Source organism: Oppia nitens, unplaced genomic scaffold (genome assembly GCF_028296485.1).
Source record: "Oppia nitens isolate AA-2021 unplaced genomic scaffold, nextdenovo-longstitch-racon4-pilon3 scaffold37_pilon_pilon_pilon, whole genome shotgun sequence".
NCBI classification, from domain to species: Eukaryota; Metazoa; Arthropoda; class Arachnida; order Sarcoptiformes; family Oppiidae; genus Oppia; species Oppia nitens.
The window spans coordinates 556,421-575,933 of record NW_026533218.1 but is presented as its reverse complement, the minus strand read 5'-3'; positions in this window follow the sequence as shown (position 1 = coordinate 575,933).

Sequence of the window (19,513 nt, the reverse complement as noted above, 5' to 3'; positions counted from 1 at the left end):
AAATATATTATATTAAGCTTAAATTAGTTTGAAAATTATTAGATTAAAATTATCAATAAATTAAATAAATTAAAATTAATTTTCAAATAAATTTGCTTAACCGATATCATAATTATACGTTTATTTATTAATTTAATTAAAGAAAAGTTTAAATTTATAAAACTTACATTTTTTAATTATAAATTTCATATTGTATTATTTTTAATTTTATTAAAGTAATTTTTAAATTATAAATTTATTGATTATTAAAAAAAATTTAATATTTAAATTACAATAAAAAGATATAATAATAAAAACTTTAATACGATTAATAACATTAAACATAATAAGCGATAATATATACTAGAAATTAATCTATATACTTTATCTAAATGAAAAAAATAATAATTTAATTATATTAGTAAATTAAAAATGTTATTTTAAATGCTTGATTATTGTTTACTAATTTAGTTTAATTAAATAATGCAACAGAAATCAATAACAGTAAAACATTTTATCAATCAATTTTTAAAGTATAATATCAAATATCAATTTTTAAAGAATATTATTTATTACATAAATAAACAATAAGTTAATCTAGTTAATTAACTTTTTAAATTATTAAATTAATGTTTAATAATTTAAAAATTACTTAATGATGGTTTTATTATTAATCTTTAAGTTATTATTTAATTTTAAAAAGTGATTTTTTACTTATTGTTTCTTTTTTAAAATAATGTATAAATAAAATAAAATATGTTTTAAGAGTATAAATATTAAATACTAATTCAATTAATAACTGTTATAAATTTTTTTGAACATTATTTAATTAAAATATGTTGACTTATTTATACTAAATATTTTATAATTATATAACAGAAAAACATTACAGTTTTAATAAATAATTTAATTTAATTGTTATTTTTAATTTAATAAAATTATTAAATATATAATTTATTTTTGCAATTGTTTTTTTTATTAATTAGTATTAAAACTTTAATATAATACATAAAAATAATATAATAATTTTGGTAAAAAAAAATATTTAAAAAAAATATTTTTTAAATTTAATTTAATAATATAAATAGTTGATATATAATAATTTACTAATTACTAAAATTGTATTTAATTAAAAATATATATGTATTTAAAATCTAAATCAATCAATTAATTTAAATATTTATAATTTAAAATAAAAAAAACAATTATAATTTTAAAACTGTAATTATTTAAAATATAAATTATTTAAGTAAATTATAACAATTTTAGTGGAACTATATTAGATGACAAGCGTAGAGGAATTTTTAATATAGTTTAATTAAATATTTTACTGTAAATACTAATTAATTTATATCAATTTAATATCAACAAATAAAACAAATTGTATACTAAATTATTATTATAATTATAACTATATTGTTTATAACTATAATTATATTATAATATAAAATATTTTAATAATAATAATAATAATAATATAATAATAATAATAATAAGTGTTATTATTAATTTTTCTAAAAAAACTGTAATTATATTAAATAACAATAATTGATTAATTTAATAAAAATATATAATTAAATAAATATATAATATATAATTTTAAATAATTTAAAAAATATATATTTGCATACACTATTTGATATACTAATTATTAATTAGTTACCTTTATTAAACAGATAGCTATTTTATATTATATTAATTACATTAAATATTATTAGATATAATAACAACATACTAACAAAAATAATTTAATTATAAAATTAGTAACAAAACATTTTTAAGGTATTAATCAACTAATACTTATAGCTATTTATTATTTTATACTAATTTTATTACAATAGCAAAAATTTTATAATAATTTAATTAATACATTATTTAAACAAACTATTATTTTATTTATAATTGTTTAAAAAATTATATTAATAATTTTTTTTAATTAATAAACAAATAAGATTTGATTTATTTTTTTAATAATTTAATATAATTTATATAAATATTCAATTTAGTTTTAAATATTCAAAATAAAAAATGATTAAAAATATTTATTTATTTATTTAATTAATTAAATGTTTAAGTTGTGAAGTAATTTAAAAAACTGTAATTATATTTAATATCTAGATTTTATTAAAAATTATTGTTTTAGATTATTTTTTTAGATTGAGCTAAAAATCGGGAGAATCTATTTTTATTTTTTTTATAATTATATATGATTAATAAATCTATTTTGTCAATTAAAAGTATATTAATTAATTAAATAAATTTGTTTATAATAAGTTAGTAAAAATGTGTATAAAAATTATGTTAAACTACAAAATAAATACAATATTATATTTTTTTGTAACCAATAACGGCAACTATATTACTGTATTTATATTTAATATTTAGATATTAATAGATTTATTTATTTTATTATTATTATCTCATTGTAATATAATTTTTATATTTTACAATTTATAAATGATTAATGAGTTAACTTGTTATAATAGAAATAACTATTGTTTATAAAGATAATATCAATTTTTTGAATTAATTATATATTAAATAAATAAATAAATTTAATTTGTTTTTAATAAATGTTAATTAAAAAAAATTATATAAAATTACTGCTGAACTAAACTATTTAATTAATAAAAGTATTTAAAATTAATTTTTAATTATTAAAATTTATATTATTATTTTATACTATTTGTTTAGATAAATTAAGTTTATTGATTTTTTGTTTACTATCAATTTGATTCAATAAAAAATAATTTTTGTAAATATTTTTAATAAATTATTAATGTTTTTTTTAATTAACAAATATAACTAACTGTAAACTAAATCATTATTATTTATAAATATATTAAGTAATAAAATATTTTTTTATTCTAGCCTAGGCAATCAGACCCTATTTAATTTTAGTTTTAGTTAATTATATGAATTATACAAATTACAATTTTTTATTGTACATTTTAGCTAAAAATTCATTGAATAAATAATTAAAATGCATAAATTTTAGATGCTATATTTAAATATATATTTATATAAAAAAATTTAATTTTTATATTTGAACATGTATTAATAAAATCGAATATTTGTAGAATTATAGTCATCAATATTTAACTGATTTTATATTGTTAAATATATTTTAATTGTAAAAATTGATAAATTAAACTAAACAAGAATAATATTTTATTTTATATCATTTTATATTATATTTATATTAAAATATTTAATAAAATCCATCGTTTTATAAATAATATTTATGAATAATTTAAATTAGTTTATTAAAAATATCTGATTTTAATTTATAAAATTCCTAATAATTTTTTTTAAATTAAAAGTATGTTGATAGAATTTTAGTAAAAATTTTTTGGCTTTATCCTAGTCTTAGTTGGGGCGATTAAGATATGGTTAAAAATAACCAATAAAATATATATATCTAATTATTTATAAATTTTATTTTAAATTATCAGTTAGTTGTTATGTTATAGACTCAAATAGACTATATTTTTAAAAACTAGACTGTAAAATTAAAAAAACAAGGTTTAAACATTTATAATAATATTTAAAATAATTTGCCATTATTTAAGTTTTTTTTAATTTTATTAATGATTTATTTAAAAAACATTATTAAAAAATGTTATATAATTTTACAAATAAATAATTGTCTAAACATATATAATTAGTTATTTTTGTTCATAAATTACTTTAATATGACAGAAAAAACATGTTTATATGATTAATAAATTTTTATTAAAAATTTATATTTAGTTACAAATTTTTAATTTAAATATCAATTTAAATATATAGATTATTATTTATTTTAATCAACAAATAAAAAATTGTGAATTAAATACTTATTATTTATAATAATTCTAAATAACTTTGTATTAATTATCTAGACATTGAAAATTTTTAATCTATATAGAATATTAGTTTAATTGACTATTAATTAGATATTATAATAAATTATAGTTTTTTATATACTGTACTCAATAACATCAACATATCTATAAAAAAAATATTTTTAACAAAAACTATAGAAAAATTACTAATAACTTAAAAAAACTGTAAATATATATAATTAGTAAAATTTGAATAATTTAATTGAATTTTGTTTAATAACTATGAGAATCCATAACAGGATATATTAATTTCTATACATATTATTATTATTTTTTTACAGTTAAAACATTAATTAATTTTTTACAAATAAAATATATTTAAACATTTTTAAATATATGATAATTATAGATAAAAAAATGTATATATTATAATAAATCTAATCTAATATTTAAATTACAAACTGTAATTATATTAATTGTTATGATATATTATTAATTAAATAAATTTTTATATATAATTATTGTAACTTTAAATAATAACTAACTTATTTTTCGATAATTTACTATTGATTATATAAAACTGTAATTTTAGTAAAATAGTAATAATTAAATTTTGTTATAATAATATAAAAAATATTGTATTTTATTATTTATTAATTAACAAATTATTATTGATAAAATAATAATATTTTAATTTTAAGTTATAATAATTAATTTAATTGTAATAAAACTTTGCTGTTTTATAAATAAATATTAATATAAACTATTAATTATATTTTAATTATTATTTTACTATTAATATTTGTTTTAATTTAATTAAATATTTAATAGATGTTTATATATTCTAGTAAATTATTTATTATAAATTATTATTGCTTTTAATCAACATATACTACAAACTGTATTAAACTACAAAATTATTAATTATACTGTATATATAAAACTGTAAATAAATACATAATTAGCAATTATTTATTAATTTATTGTATATAATTTTTAAAATAATTTTTATTAATAAAAAATATAAATATATGAATAAATTATTTGATATAATGATTATATAATAGTTATTATTAAATATTCTAAATATATCATATTAGCTATTTATTGTAAATTGTAAATATTAAATATTATTATTTTATTTGTCTGAAAAATAGTTATTTAAAAAACATTGATAATTAATAAATTTAAAAAAATTTAAAATTTTAACAATATAAAACTAAGACTAATATTTAAAATTATTAAAAACAAATTCAAAACAAAACAAAATATTAGTTAATAATTACAATTATAATTAAATAATATATAGAAAATATTAAATTAATTATTACTTAATTAAAAAAAATATTTGTTTATTAAATTTGTTTAATTAAATGTCTATATTTTATTAATTATAAAACAGTTTTACTTTCTAACTAATTTATTATTAAATGTTTTTTTAAATAAATAATAATTAAATATATAATAATTTTAATTTTCTAATAAATATATAACAGTTAAATACTAAATAAATTAATTTTTGAAAAAACTATTATAATATAAATTAGATATAAAATAAAAACAATGAAAAAAAACTTACCAAAAAAACTTAATAGACGCAATTGTTGTCTATCAGGTTTACAATTCAAGTTCAGTCCCGTAACCAATGTCCGAAACTACCGTCGGGTCACTACTAAACTGATAATCAAAACAAACAGTTAAATCACTTAAAAACATTGAAACACAAAATACATGACTGAATGTTCACTGATTAATGAGAAACACTTGTAAAATAAATAAATAATAATAAGACTAAATATTATTTTTATTGAATGTTATTAACAATAAATTAAACATTAGTTCAAAATTAGTAAAAACTAATCATAAATCAAACTATTAGATTATGAATCAATATAATTTAATAAACAAAATAATAAACTTTTTTTAATATAATTTATAATATACACATGTTTTTTTAGTCAAATCATAGCCATTTATAAAGAAAAATAAATAAATATTAAAACTATAAATTATTGTATGTATATGGTATGATATATGGTATAATTTTAATATAATTTATATTTTAGTATATTATACAACATAATATTTATTTGTTATCTTCAACAACAACAACAAAATATACAAATTATAAAGTTAAAGTAATTATAAATAAAAACTAATAAAATAAATATTTAAAAAATATGTATACAGTTTTTATAGTTTAATTAAAAAAATATATAACAGCATCGATTACTATTTCAAGTTAATTAATTTTATATAATTTTAAAATAATCATAACAAAATGTTAATAAAATTTTACAGTTTTTAGAAAATATAATTAAATTTATTATTATTATTCATTTATTTACTGAAATAATAATTTATTTTTCAACTAAAAATGTTTTCCTATTAAATATATTAATTTGTAATTAAATTATGTATTATTTTTTTACTAAATAAAAGTAATTAAAAAAAATTATTATTAAATGATTAAAAAAATAATTTTATCTGTGGGATATTTGAATACTAATAAAATATTAATATAAAATATGATATATTTTATAAATTAATTAATTAATAAACAGTTTTATCAGCTATCAAAATAAAATATATAAAAACTATTATTTAATGTGTAAATAAATCAATATCAAATCAAAGTTAAATATATAAAAATATTGAATCCATTTTAAAAATTATTAAATATAATAGACTTTAAAAAAATAATTTATTACAGTTTTATTATCTTTAAAAATAAATTAATAATATAAATATTTAATTATTAATAAATTAATTTGATTATCACATATCATTTTATAATATCAAAATAAAATACTAATGATATATTTTTATAACAAAACAATCAACAACAAAAATCAATCAAAACAAAGTTAACTATTATATAAAAATTATTATTATTATTGTTTTTAATAATTAATTAAATGTGAAAAACTAGTATTAATAGTTAAAAAGCTTTATATTGTTTTGAATAAATGACTAAAATTATATGATAATAATTATTATATGTATATACCAAACAAATAATAAAAATAAAAAATAATTATATATATAAATATTATTATTAATTTTTAATTACAGTTTTATACAAATTGTGTTAAAAATATTTTAAACATTTAAATCATAAATTATTTCATTTTAATTAAATGTTTACTTTTGCTAATTCTCATCATTAAATTTTAAAATATTATTTTAATTTTATTTTAATTGACAATTAGTTAGATTTTATACATATTATTAGTTTTTATATACTTAATAACAACAATATATCTTTAAAAAATTATTTTGAAAAAAACTATCGAAACGTTTTTTTAAATGAAATTTTAAAAAACTGTAATTATAATTAATTTTATTATTGTTTATCTGACATCTGTGGTAAATATATTATATTTAATTTAAATCGTTTTCTAATATTAATTAAAAAAATTTGTTTAAACAAAGAGATTAATTGAACGTCAATTTCCGAAACTGTTATATCATAWGTATAACGATTGCAATCGGGTTTACATTTTCTGTATAATTCACTAATTTTATAATCGACAATACAATCGTTGATTGAATTATTATTATTATTATTATTATTATTTAATCTTAATTTATTATAATGTTTAAGTAATGATTGAATAGTTGATTGATTTTTAATGGGATATTGAATCCAATAGTAATTATAATTACATTTTCTATACTCTCTATCAGTCATTATGTTTAACATGCATTCCGTACGGGATTTTGGTTTCTGCAGTACTACTAGTCGTCCATCAGTTGATTGTTGTTTGTCGTCAATATTATTGTCATATGATTTGCAATCAGTCTGATAGGGAAACGGTAGGTATTGCTGGAGATTTGTTTCAATTAAATAAATAGATACCTTTTTATTGTTCAAACTCATCATGTATTGAAAATGTGTGGATGTATTGCTAGTTGAAAATGCTAGTTTTATATCCGATATATTATAGAAAGCTATAATTATTTTAGTTGTTAATTGCTCTGAACTTATTGGCAAATTTGTAAAATTACCATGATAAAATAATATTAGACACTGTCTACCTGTATAGGTAAAGCGCATATAGTTTTTATTATAATAATTATGACAATATTGTTGATTATTTATATGACATATAAATACATTTCTAAACGGATCGTCAATTTGTAATATTAAATTGATCACTAATTTATCAATAGTTTTTTTAATTCATTGATCACTAGTCAAACACATTGTTATCGATGTAGTGTTGGCAAAAAAAGAGAAATTTAGAAAATTATAGAAAAATTTCTAGAAAGTTTCTAATAGAAATTTCTATCTATGGGATCCCCATGTTAATTTTGTTTTTCTCTATATATGTTATTATGTAACAATACATTGTTTTTACAAGTAATAATTAAACATTAGTATTAATATTTTAATTATTAATTAAAGTAACAATTAATTTATTTAATTATCTTAAATTCTTATATATATAATAAAATGATTATTAAAATTTTACAAAACTGATTATTAATAAATAATTATAATTATTTTACATATAGGTATCGCATTTTGTATAGTAGTGTATAGTATAATGTTATATGAATAGTAGTGTCTCATTATTTATATATTATTACAATAGCTATAGATATGGGGATCCCATAGTATAACAATAAAGTTAAATTTCTATAGAAATTTATTCCTGAGAAACTTTCTAGAAACTTTCTCAGGGAAATTTATTAGAAACTTTCTATTTGCCCATCTCTATATCGATGGCATTGTTTTCATATCAAAATAATTATCATTAGATTTATTGAAATATAATTCATTGTTTGTATTGTATTTCAAATACTCTGTTGAATGCATTAGTATTTTATAGATAAATAATATCCACAATAATAATATGATAATTGTTTTAATTTTCATTGTTATGATGATGATGATGATGATGATTATTATTATTATTAATTAAATGATTTTTTTATAAAATTAAAAATTATTAATATTTTACTATTTCAGAATATTATTGTTATTTTTTTTATTTATATTTTACACAATTAAACAATTTTCTAGTAATATAAGTAATATAACTTTTTACTGATCAAAAAATTACTGATATTATAATGATTATAATAATGTACTTTATATATACAAATACTAATGCTTTAAATACTATAATTATTATTATTGTTTTTATTTAATAATATAAAATTGTACCAGTTACAAAATTAATAAATAATTTTATAAGTTAAATTATTAATTATTTCATGAGAAATAATAACTACTAAATAGTTAATTAGATGTTTTGTTATATTAAAAAATATTTATATCGTATTTCTAAGTGATTTACTATATTTTTTATCCATATATACAAAATAATAATAATAATAATATAGTTTATATTTTATTTATAAAAGTATACTAAAATATAAGTATAATAAATAATTATAATAACTAACTAAACAATATAATATGATATTTTGTTTTATTTTTTATAAATAATGAAAACAATAATATATATATATATATGACACTGGTACTATTTGTATTTTTTATAATAACAAATTAATTATTTATTAACTTTTCATAATTTCACAAATTTAATAAATAATTAATTTTGTAAATTACTGTTAATATTATTAATGGTTTATTCTGATAATACAAAATAATAATAAAAATATCGTTAATAATTAATTTATATTATTTACTTGATCTATAGATAGAATTAAATATAAATTTTATTTAATATAAAAAATTGTACCAGTTACAATATTAATTATTTTATTGAAATAATAATAACTAAATAATTAATTAGATGTTTTGTAAAAAATAAATGTGTAAAATAAAATAGACACTGGTACTAATTGTATTTTTGTTGATTATTACAAATTAATTATTTATTAACTTTTATTGTTGTTGAATAAAATTAAATTAAAACAAACAATTAAAATGAAAAAATACGTGAAAAATATGTGATAATCAGTTGAATAGTTTTTTTCATACTAAAAAAACTTGTTTAATGTATTAAAACATTTTAGTTAAAACTAAATAATAATATTTAACATATTTAACATAAATAAAAACATTAACTATTTAATTGAAATAGATTTATAATATTTTTAATTTTAATCAAAATTATTTATTAATTCAATTTATTAATAATTGTTTAATAACTTTATAAAATTGTTTTAAAAGTATAATGACTAATAAAGTAAACATTAATTAACAGTGATAGATAAATAAATACATAGATGAAATATTAATATTAAAAAAAATATTTTAACTTATGTTATCTGATTAGTAAATAAAACATAGTTTTATCTAATAGCTAATTTAAAAAAAATTATATCCTTAATTTTAACAAATTATCAAATATAAATACAAAATATTTTAAATGTTTTAATTATAAAAACTTTTACAAACTATATTAACTTATAATAATTTATCATTATTACTATTATTAAATTATTTTGATTTTATATACTAATATAATTTATACAGTTTGCATTTAATAAATAAATAGAATTAAATTAATAAATTATTTTGATTTTTTATTAATAAAATAAAATAATAACATTTTTTACAGATATTGTTCTAAAATTAACTAAAATAAGATTATCCTTTAAACTGTAACATAATTACTAAAATAAATTATAAATATAAGTATAATAATTTAAAAAATTATATATAGATTATCTAGAAGTCTGATTTAAAATTTAGTTTTTAATATTTATTATTTACAATAATAACTAAATATCATATTTAAAAATAAAAGTAATTTTTAATATTTTTGAAAACCAATTTAAAATATATCTATAGTCGTGTGCCGTTTTTTTAAAGACACTAAAAATAATTATTTATAATTTTAAAAACAATTTCTTTATTATTTTTTATGTTATTAGTCATAAAATATGCTATTCTAATAAATATGATTTTTTTTAAATTTTTAATATAAATAAATTGTTTTTTAATATTTAATCACTAAAATTAATTTATAGTTTTTCAAATGATAATTGAAAAATACATTACAATTACATAATCTATTAAGTAATTTACAACTATAACAATTACTAATACAATAAAAACTATAAAGATTAATTTTTTTTTGATTGATATATTATATTGGATTAATTTATTTAAATAAAACACAAATGTGTATTTAAATAATTATTTTAATAAATGTTAACTAAACTGTAAATTTTTATTTTTTTTTAATAAAATTAATAAACTATTGTATTAATTTTATAATAGTATCTGTAAAAAAACGGTTAAAATGTTTTTTTTAAACCATAATCTAAATCTAATAAAGTTTTTGATTATTTTGATTATTTAAAATAATATAATATTATTAATAAAACTTAATTAATTAAATATCTATACATTTTTTATAAATTAATTATACTTAATTATTGTTGCTAGGTAATAATCAAAACAATTTTTATCTATTTTATATATATTTATATAATTTAATTTTTTTATTATTTAACAATATATAGTTTTAAATAATAATTAACTGTAATTTTTAATTAATAGATATTTCATTCATATAATATATCTAATTATTAAATAAATTTAGATATTAATCATTTTATTTCTTAATTAAAATTAATTTATTTGTTAAACTTTTTTTAAAACTATCAAATAAAAATTTTTTGTCTTAAAACAAATTTTAATATAATAATGATTTTAAAATTTAAAGTTTGTTTTAATTGTTATATTTATTGATTCAAAAACATTGTTAAAAAATTAGTGAATAATTAAATTTTAATAACTAAAAAATAATATCTGAAATGGTCATAAAAATTATTAATATTTGTTAGTTAATGTTTCAAAAAAAAAGAGTTTATAAATTAATAAAAATTAAATGATTAAACTTAATCAAAAAATATATAATAATTATTTATAATTTTAATAAATAAAAATCTTAATTTCTTTGTTTATACTAATAGTTATTAAAACAAATTAAATTAAATTAATCAATTATTACTAATTAAATATAATTACAGTTATTAGTAACTTTACGATAGTTTTTGTACAAAATATTTTTTTTTAAATATATTGTTGTTATTAAGTATATATATATAAAACTAGTAATTTGTATAATATTTAACTAAATGCCAATTATAATAAAATTCAAAATAAAAAAAATTAGACTTTTTGCATGCCTAACTTATTACTAAAAAAAATCTTTTATTATTTATATAAAAATCTATATTAAAAGTAATTAAATTAAATAAATAATTGCTAAACAAATAGTTACATAATACTAAAATTTTTTTTAATAGTTTTAAAAAATAATTAAATTCATATTTTAATTAATAATTCAAACTTATTAATATTATAGACACTGTATATATTATGAATTTTATTATAATAATAATTAAATATTTTTATATTTATTAATCAAATAATTTAAGTTCAATTTATGGTCAAATAATTAGACAAACAAAAGTTTTGTTATTTTAATTGAAAAAAAATAAAAAATTGATTCCATATAAACCAAATATTAATAATTTAATAATTATTATACTTTGTATCTAAGTTTTATTTAAATATTTACAGTTTTACTAATATTTTTGTTTTTATTTTAAATTGGTAACACTGTAATTAATCCTAGTAATTTACATTTATAACTAATATATCATTTTTGTTTATTAAAATTATAGATGTTTATTTTTAAAATATTATAAATGTTTTTTTATCTACTTGAATTAATAATTGTTAAATTTTTTATTTTTTTTAATTACTCTTTATATTTTAGACTATTTTATACAAAATTAGTACACAAAGTGATATACAAAATTAAACAAAACAAAATTGGATTAAACTCTTTTTAATTTTAAATACTTACAATTTTTAACTATACTTATTATATAATAAAAATCTAATATAAATATATATAATTTATATAATTTATTTGTTTACCTTTTATTGTATATTTTAGATCTAAAAGCAAATTTTTAATTTAATTATTTTTTATATTTAATTAATAAATTAGAAAAATTAAAAATTGGTAAATTAACAAGACTTGCTGAGTTATTGTCTAAATATAAATATAATTTAATCATTATAATATATAATTTTAAAAATAACTAAAAATAAGTATATATATGACTCATATATATACATAATATTTTATTATTAACATATAATTATATATTTATAATGATATAGTTTACAGTTTATTTAATAAATTAAAAGATTAATTATTTATTAAAATATATAGAATTTATTTATTGACTAAATTATTATATTTATTTAAATATAATACAAATTTAATTAATTAATATTTATTATTTAAATGAAAACGTTAAAATAATAACTATTTTTTTACTAAATTCTATTATAACTATAATAAATTATATATAAATTTTTACAATTTACTATGTTTTTATTTACAAATTAATATATTAATAGTTATTATAATTAAAGTATGTCATTAATATAATACAATTAAATGTATTAAATTAAACATTATAAAAGTATTTCAACAATAACAATTATTAATATAATAAAAACTGTAAAAATTATTTTTAAAAACTTAATATATTATATTGGAAAAATAATGTGTATTTAAATATTTATTTTAATAAATTTTAAATAAACTGTAAATTTTTATTTTTTGTTTATTAAAATTAATATACTATTGTATTAATTTTTAAATAGTATTTTTAAAAAAATCTTTTAAAATTATATATTGAAAAAAGTATTAAAAATTGATTAAACTCTCTTTATAATTATTAATTATTATACAAATTATTTTTTTATTTTACAATTTTAAACTAGAAATAATTTTTCAAGTTAATTATTTTAAAAAAGAAATAATTGATTTAAATAATAATTCAATTTAGGGTGACTAAATATAAATGTAATTTAATCAATATTTTAATTAATTATAAGTTAGATAACTTAGTAACAGTTTGCTATTTGCTATAGTAATAATATTTTTTGTTATCTGATTTTATTATTATTATTAAAATAAATAAATAAAATAATAACAAACAAAAATTTATATATAAATAATTTATATTTAATAATTAGATAAATTTAATAATAATATCTGTCAATTAAATTATATTAGTAATTTAATTGCTATTTAAATAAGTTTTAAAAGTAAATAAAATTTAATAACTATAAAAAATTGTTTTATAAGATAATATTAAAAATTAATAAGAAAATATTATATTTTATGTATAATACTATAATTTTTTATTAAAATTAATAATATTTTTCACATATTTTAGTTAGTAATTTATTTAGTAAAACAAAATAACGTATATTTAATTTAATACAATTATTTTATTATTTAAATATTAATTTTGTTATATATATATATAATTTATATATATATATAAATAATTAATAAAAATAAAAACTATTAATTACTAATAATTTAAGTAATTAATCAACTTTTTTGCTAAAAATAGTAACTAAAATACGGTTTTAGTTTAAATAATACAGTTTTTTTAAAGAAATATAAAATAATATATAATCTATTACTAAAATAATATTTATAATATTTTGTTAGTAATTGTTAATTGAGATAAATTCAATATTATTTATTTATTAATGTTTATTTTATTTAAATATAAAATTTATAGAAAACTAATTTTTTTAATCCACAGTATTATTCAAGTGGTCTATAAGTGCAAGTATTATATATTATTATATAATTATAGTATTAATTAAAAATAAAGAATTGTTATTTAAAAAATAAATAAATAATTTTAGTTATAATTTATAAATTAAATATATATATAATGATCAGGGTTTTAAGAAAATAAATGCCTGCCCTGGCAATGCCCAAATAGATGCCATAAATGCCTGGCATTTTGGGCATCTATTTTATTTGCCTGCCAATTTAAATTGCTAAAAAGCAACTGTATTTATAAAAATAATGTAATTTAGTGTTTTAATGTGTTAATTAAATTTACAATTAATTTATTTATTTCCAATGATATTACCTTTTAATTAAAGGCATACAAAACAAAAATACAAGCAAATATATTATAAAAGCAATGTTTTATAAATAAATTAATAATATAAAATTAAAATAATAGGTGTCACCACCTGAAAATAGATGCCCAGGGCATGGCAGAGGCAGGGCAGGCATTTGGCAAAATTGGCATCTATTGTTTATGCCTGCCATTTTTAAAACCCTGATAATGATCAATGAGTTCGATATAAAAGACTAATAAAGTTTTTTAATCAATTTATTTAATAATATTTAAATCAAACTGTAAATACTGTAATTGTTTTTTTTAATAACTTCATATTTGAAATATAATTTAATTTTAAAAAAATAAACGTAATTAATTGTGACATTTATATATTTATTATGATTAAAAATATAAGTAAATAATAACATTCAATATAATAATAATAATTACAGTATTAATTAAATTAGGTATATTTATTTTAGTTACTTTAACACACTTAGTGTTAACAACAAATAATTAATAATAATAATAACTTTCGGTAATAAAAAATTTTGTGAATACATTTTAATTACAGTTATTTTTTTTTATGTTAATATTGAGTTAATATTTTTATTTTATTTTTTGGTATATTTTATTAATAGTTATTGTTGTTTAATAAGGTTTCCCAAAACAATAGTAACACAATCAATAACAACAACAAGTTTAGTATACAATTATATGTTAATAATAATAATAATACATTAGTTATAATATGCTTACAAAAAAAACTATTGTAACAATTTTTTTCTACGTTTACTTATAATTATGTTATTTGATTGTCAGGTAAGTGTGTAATACATGCTATTTGTTGTAAATATATATTTTATTTAAGATAATAATAATAATACTAAAATTGAAACAAAAATCATTGGATAATTAAAATATTATTATTATTATTTATCATATTATTTATTTATTATTTTATTATAGAATTATTTATTAATTACTAATAATAAATAATTAATAATTAAATAAAATTAGTTAGAAATAATACATTACTTTCTACAATTGTATGTGTATTATTAAATTATTAAATAAAAATATATTAATCTAATTTATGAAAAAATATTTTAGATTTTTTTAAATAAAAATTATATAAAATTTTAATTTTTTAATTATTTACAAGTTGTTTAATTAATATTTATTAAATTAATATTAGTTAATATTTTTATGTGTGTATTTTTACAAAAATTAATTTAGTGCGATAAGTGATTACTGTCTAAAATAATTTATAGTTTTATTATATTATATCAAAAAAAATATTTTTCATATATTACAGTTTGGAATTAAAATTTAAATACTTTATATTAAATTATTAAATAAATATATAATTTTTAATAAAAAAATAACACTTGAAATCATAATATTTTTTTTTTAAAAAAAATTATAATAAAAAATGTAATATTATTAATAAAATTATTTTTTATTTTAAGTAATTGTTTAAAATATCTATTTACTAGGAAACATATTTACATCCCATTAAATATTATAATTATTTTATATTTTTAAATATCGATAAAATATTATTTGATTAATATTTTTCATAGATATCTGTAATATTTTTGATAGCAGTTACTAATGTTAATGACATACAAAATAAACTTGCCTTTAATTGATTTTAAATTAAATTAAATATTTTTAATTAATAAAAACTCTCAAATTTTATAAATTATATAATTTTAAGTATATAAAAACACACACACAGACAAATACATACATTATGTATATTTTATTTTAGTAAATTTTAAAAGAAAATTATATTATTTTTATATATAACGTAAAAAAATTATTTACTAAATTATTTAATTTAATTTTTTTTTAAAAATATATAAATATAGATTATAATAAATAATAAATAAAATAATTCTATTAAAACTATTTCAGTAACATTAATAAAAATATATATATTATACTACTGTAGTAATTATTATTTTTTAACTATAGTTTTTAAAATATATAAATTATATTATTTATATTTAAATTATATATTTAGAAATCAAATAGTAAAAAAATTATAGTAAAAAATTAATTTACTTTATTTATTCTATGAAATTCAATTTTTTAAATAACTAAATAAAAAATTAATAAATAAAACATTTAATTATTATATTAAATATTTGATTTTTAAATTAATAATTTTAATTTATTAAAATTAAAAATAATATTTTTCATTATATTACAGTTTCGAATAAAAATTTAAATACTTTATATTAAATTATTAAATATATAATTTATATGGTTTTTATTTAAATAACATTAAAAATTATAATATTTTTTTTAAAAAAATTAATAAAACTGTAATATTATTAATAAATTAATTTAATATTTTAAATAAATGTTTTAAAATAACTCTCTACTAGACAAAATTATATCGTTGTATAATATGATAAATATTTTTTAAATAAATTTGTTTTTGAGTGGCTTATAATTAATTTATTATTGTAGATATTTTTTTAAATATATATATTAACAAAAATAATCAGTTATTTAGATAATTTATAAAAGTATAACATTAATAGTTATAACATTAATAGTTATAATAAATTACAAGATTTATTGAATAATTAAAAATAAAATTATATAATTAATGTATTTTATTATTTGTTTGTTTTTTTTGTTTAGTTCATATAAACTTTATGTTTAAAAAAATACTTAATTAGTATTTATTTAAAAAAATAATTAGTAAATTATTTTAATTTTCTTTCTTAAATATTATTTGATAATAAATTTGATAGGAAAGGCATTGTTTGATTGGACATACAGACACACAGATAAGGACAGTCGGCTACCGATACGACTGTCCCAACAGTTGACTGATTAGATCAATCGCTGAAACATTTAATTTAATTTATTTTTTAATAATTTTTATTTTATATGACAAACAATCAAAACGAAATTATTTATAATTATTTTTTTAATTTATTTATATAATCTAAATATTGGTTTGTATATAATTTGGTCTATATAGTAATAATTTATTTATTTGTTTGTTTGTATAATTTAATAATTGTTTAATCATTTTGTTAATCTTAATTATCAAATGATAATTTTTTTCACCCAATAATTTATAGATAAAATTATTATATTAATTGTTGTTAATTATTAACTGTAATTGTTTTTTTTATAAATAAAAAAATAAATAAACAATTTAATTCAATTTTTTTTTCTAAATTTGAATACAGTATAGTTGTATTTAAATATTGAAATATAATTTTGTATATTATATATACATCTATTATTTTTTTTTAATTTTAAAACTGTAATTTTTTAATAGACTAATAATTAATACAAATATATAAATTGTTTTAATAAATTAGTTTATTAAGTGAAAAAAAGTTATGTTGAATGTATGAGTGAATCTCTCTCTCTCTCTCTCTCTGAGAGAGAGAGAGAGAGAGAGAGTATATACAGACAGATATACTCTCTCTGGTAATACAACCAGTAGTTTGACAACCAGTTCATAGAAAATAGATTTTTTCAATAATTTTGTTCATTATTTTAGTTTATTTTTATTGTTGTATATTAGTATAAGTGTACTACATTGTTTTTATATATGTATATAAATAATAAATACTATAATTTTTATTTTGATATTTTTAAAAATAATTCAAATATTAAGTTTTAAAATTTCGATCAAAAAAACTAACAAATAAATAAAATAAAATAATTATGTTTACATAAAAATTATTATCCATAATATTATATATAGATATTTTATACTAAATAATTATAATTATTTTAATAATATATTATTGTTATTATAGTTTTGCCGACAATAATCGTATGGCCATTGAAGCGGTCATCACTTGCGGTGAAAATAATTTTCATTATATCTAAATTTAAAAAATATATTTATTAATCAATCAATTTATTAGTTAATTATTTTATAATAATAATAATTAGATATAATGTTTGACTAATTTGGATATAATCTGTAATTATAATATCAAGTGTTCAGACAATTTGTTTCCCATTTCAAGTCATAATAACTCTCTGGTTGTGGACATCACTAGTCTCTGTCTGCAAACACAACAAACAAACAAAAATATAATCAAATTAATAATTAATTTTATCAGAGATAAAAATTGTTAAATTAATTAATTAATAAAATAGTTTAATATTAAATACCAACAAAATAAATCAGTAAATTTATAATGAAATGTGTTTTTTTTAGTTAACTTATAAATTAATAGACACTCACCTCATAAAAATTGTGTGTTTTGAGTTTTAATAACAAACAATTAGTTTGTTTTTAATTTAAAAAAAAAATTAAATTAGTGTTAAATTTTAAATATTAATAATTATTTCCACAAAACTAGTATAACATTAGTAGTCAATATGTATGACAACATCAACAAAATAAATCATTTATTTCAACACATTTATGGACATCACTGGTCTCTGTGAATGATTGTCTGCACTCAAAAAATACAAATAAATTAATTAATTAAAAATTATTATTATCAGAGATAATTGTTAAATAAATTAAATACCTTTATTTGAATACCAAAAAAAACAGTCAATAAATAGTGTATCACTTTATAAAAACAAAACAACAAAAAATATCAGTAAATTTATAATTAAATGTTTTTCAAATTTAATTAAATCATTTTTATTAAACAAAAAATTATAGTAATAGTCATTCAACTCATAAAACCTTAATTTAAATTTAAATTAATGTTAAATTTTTCTAATTAAATATTATTGTAAAACAAAATATTACACTCAAAAACAACAACAAAATAAAGCATTTATTTTATCACAAAAAA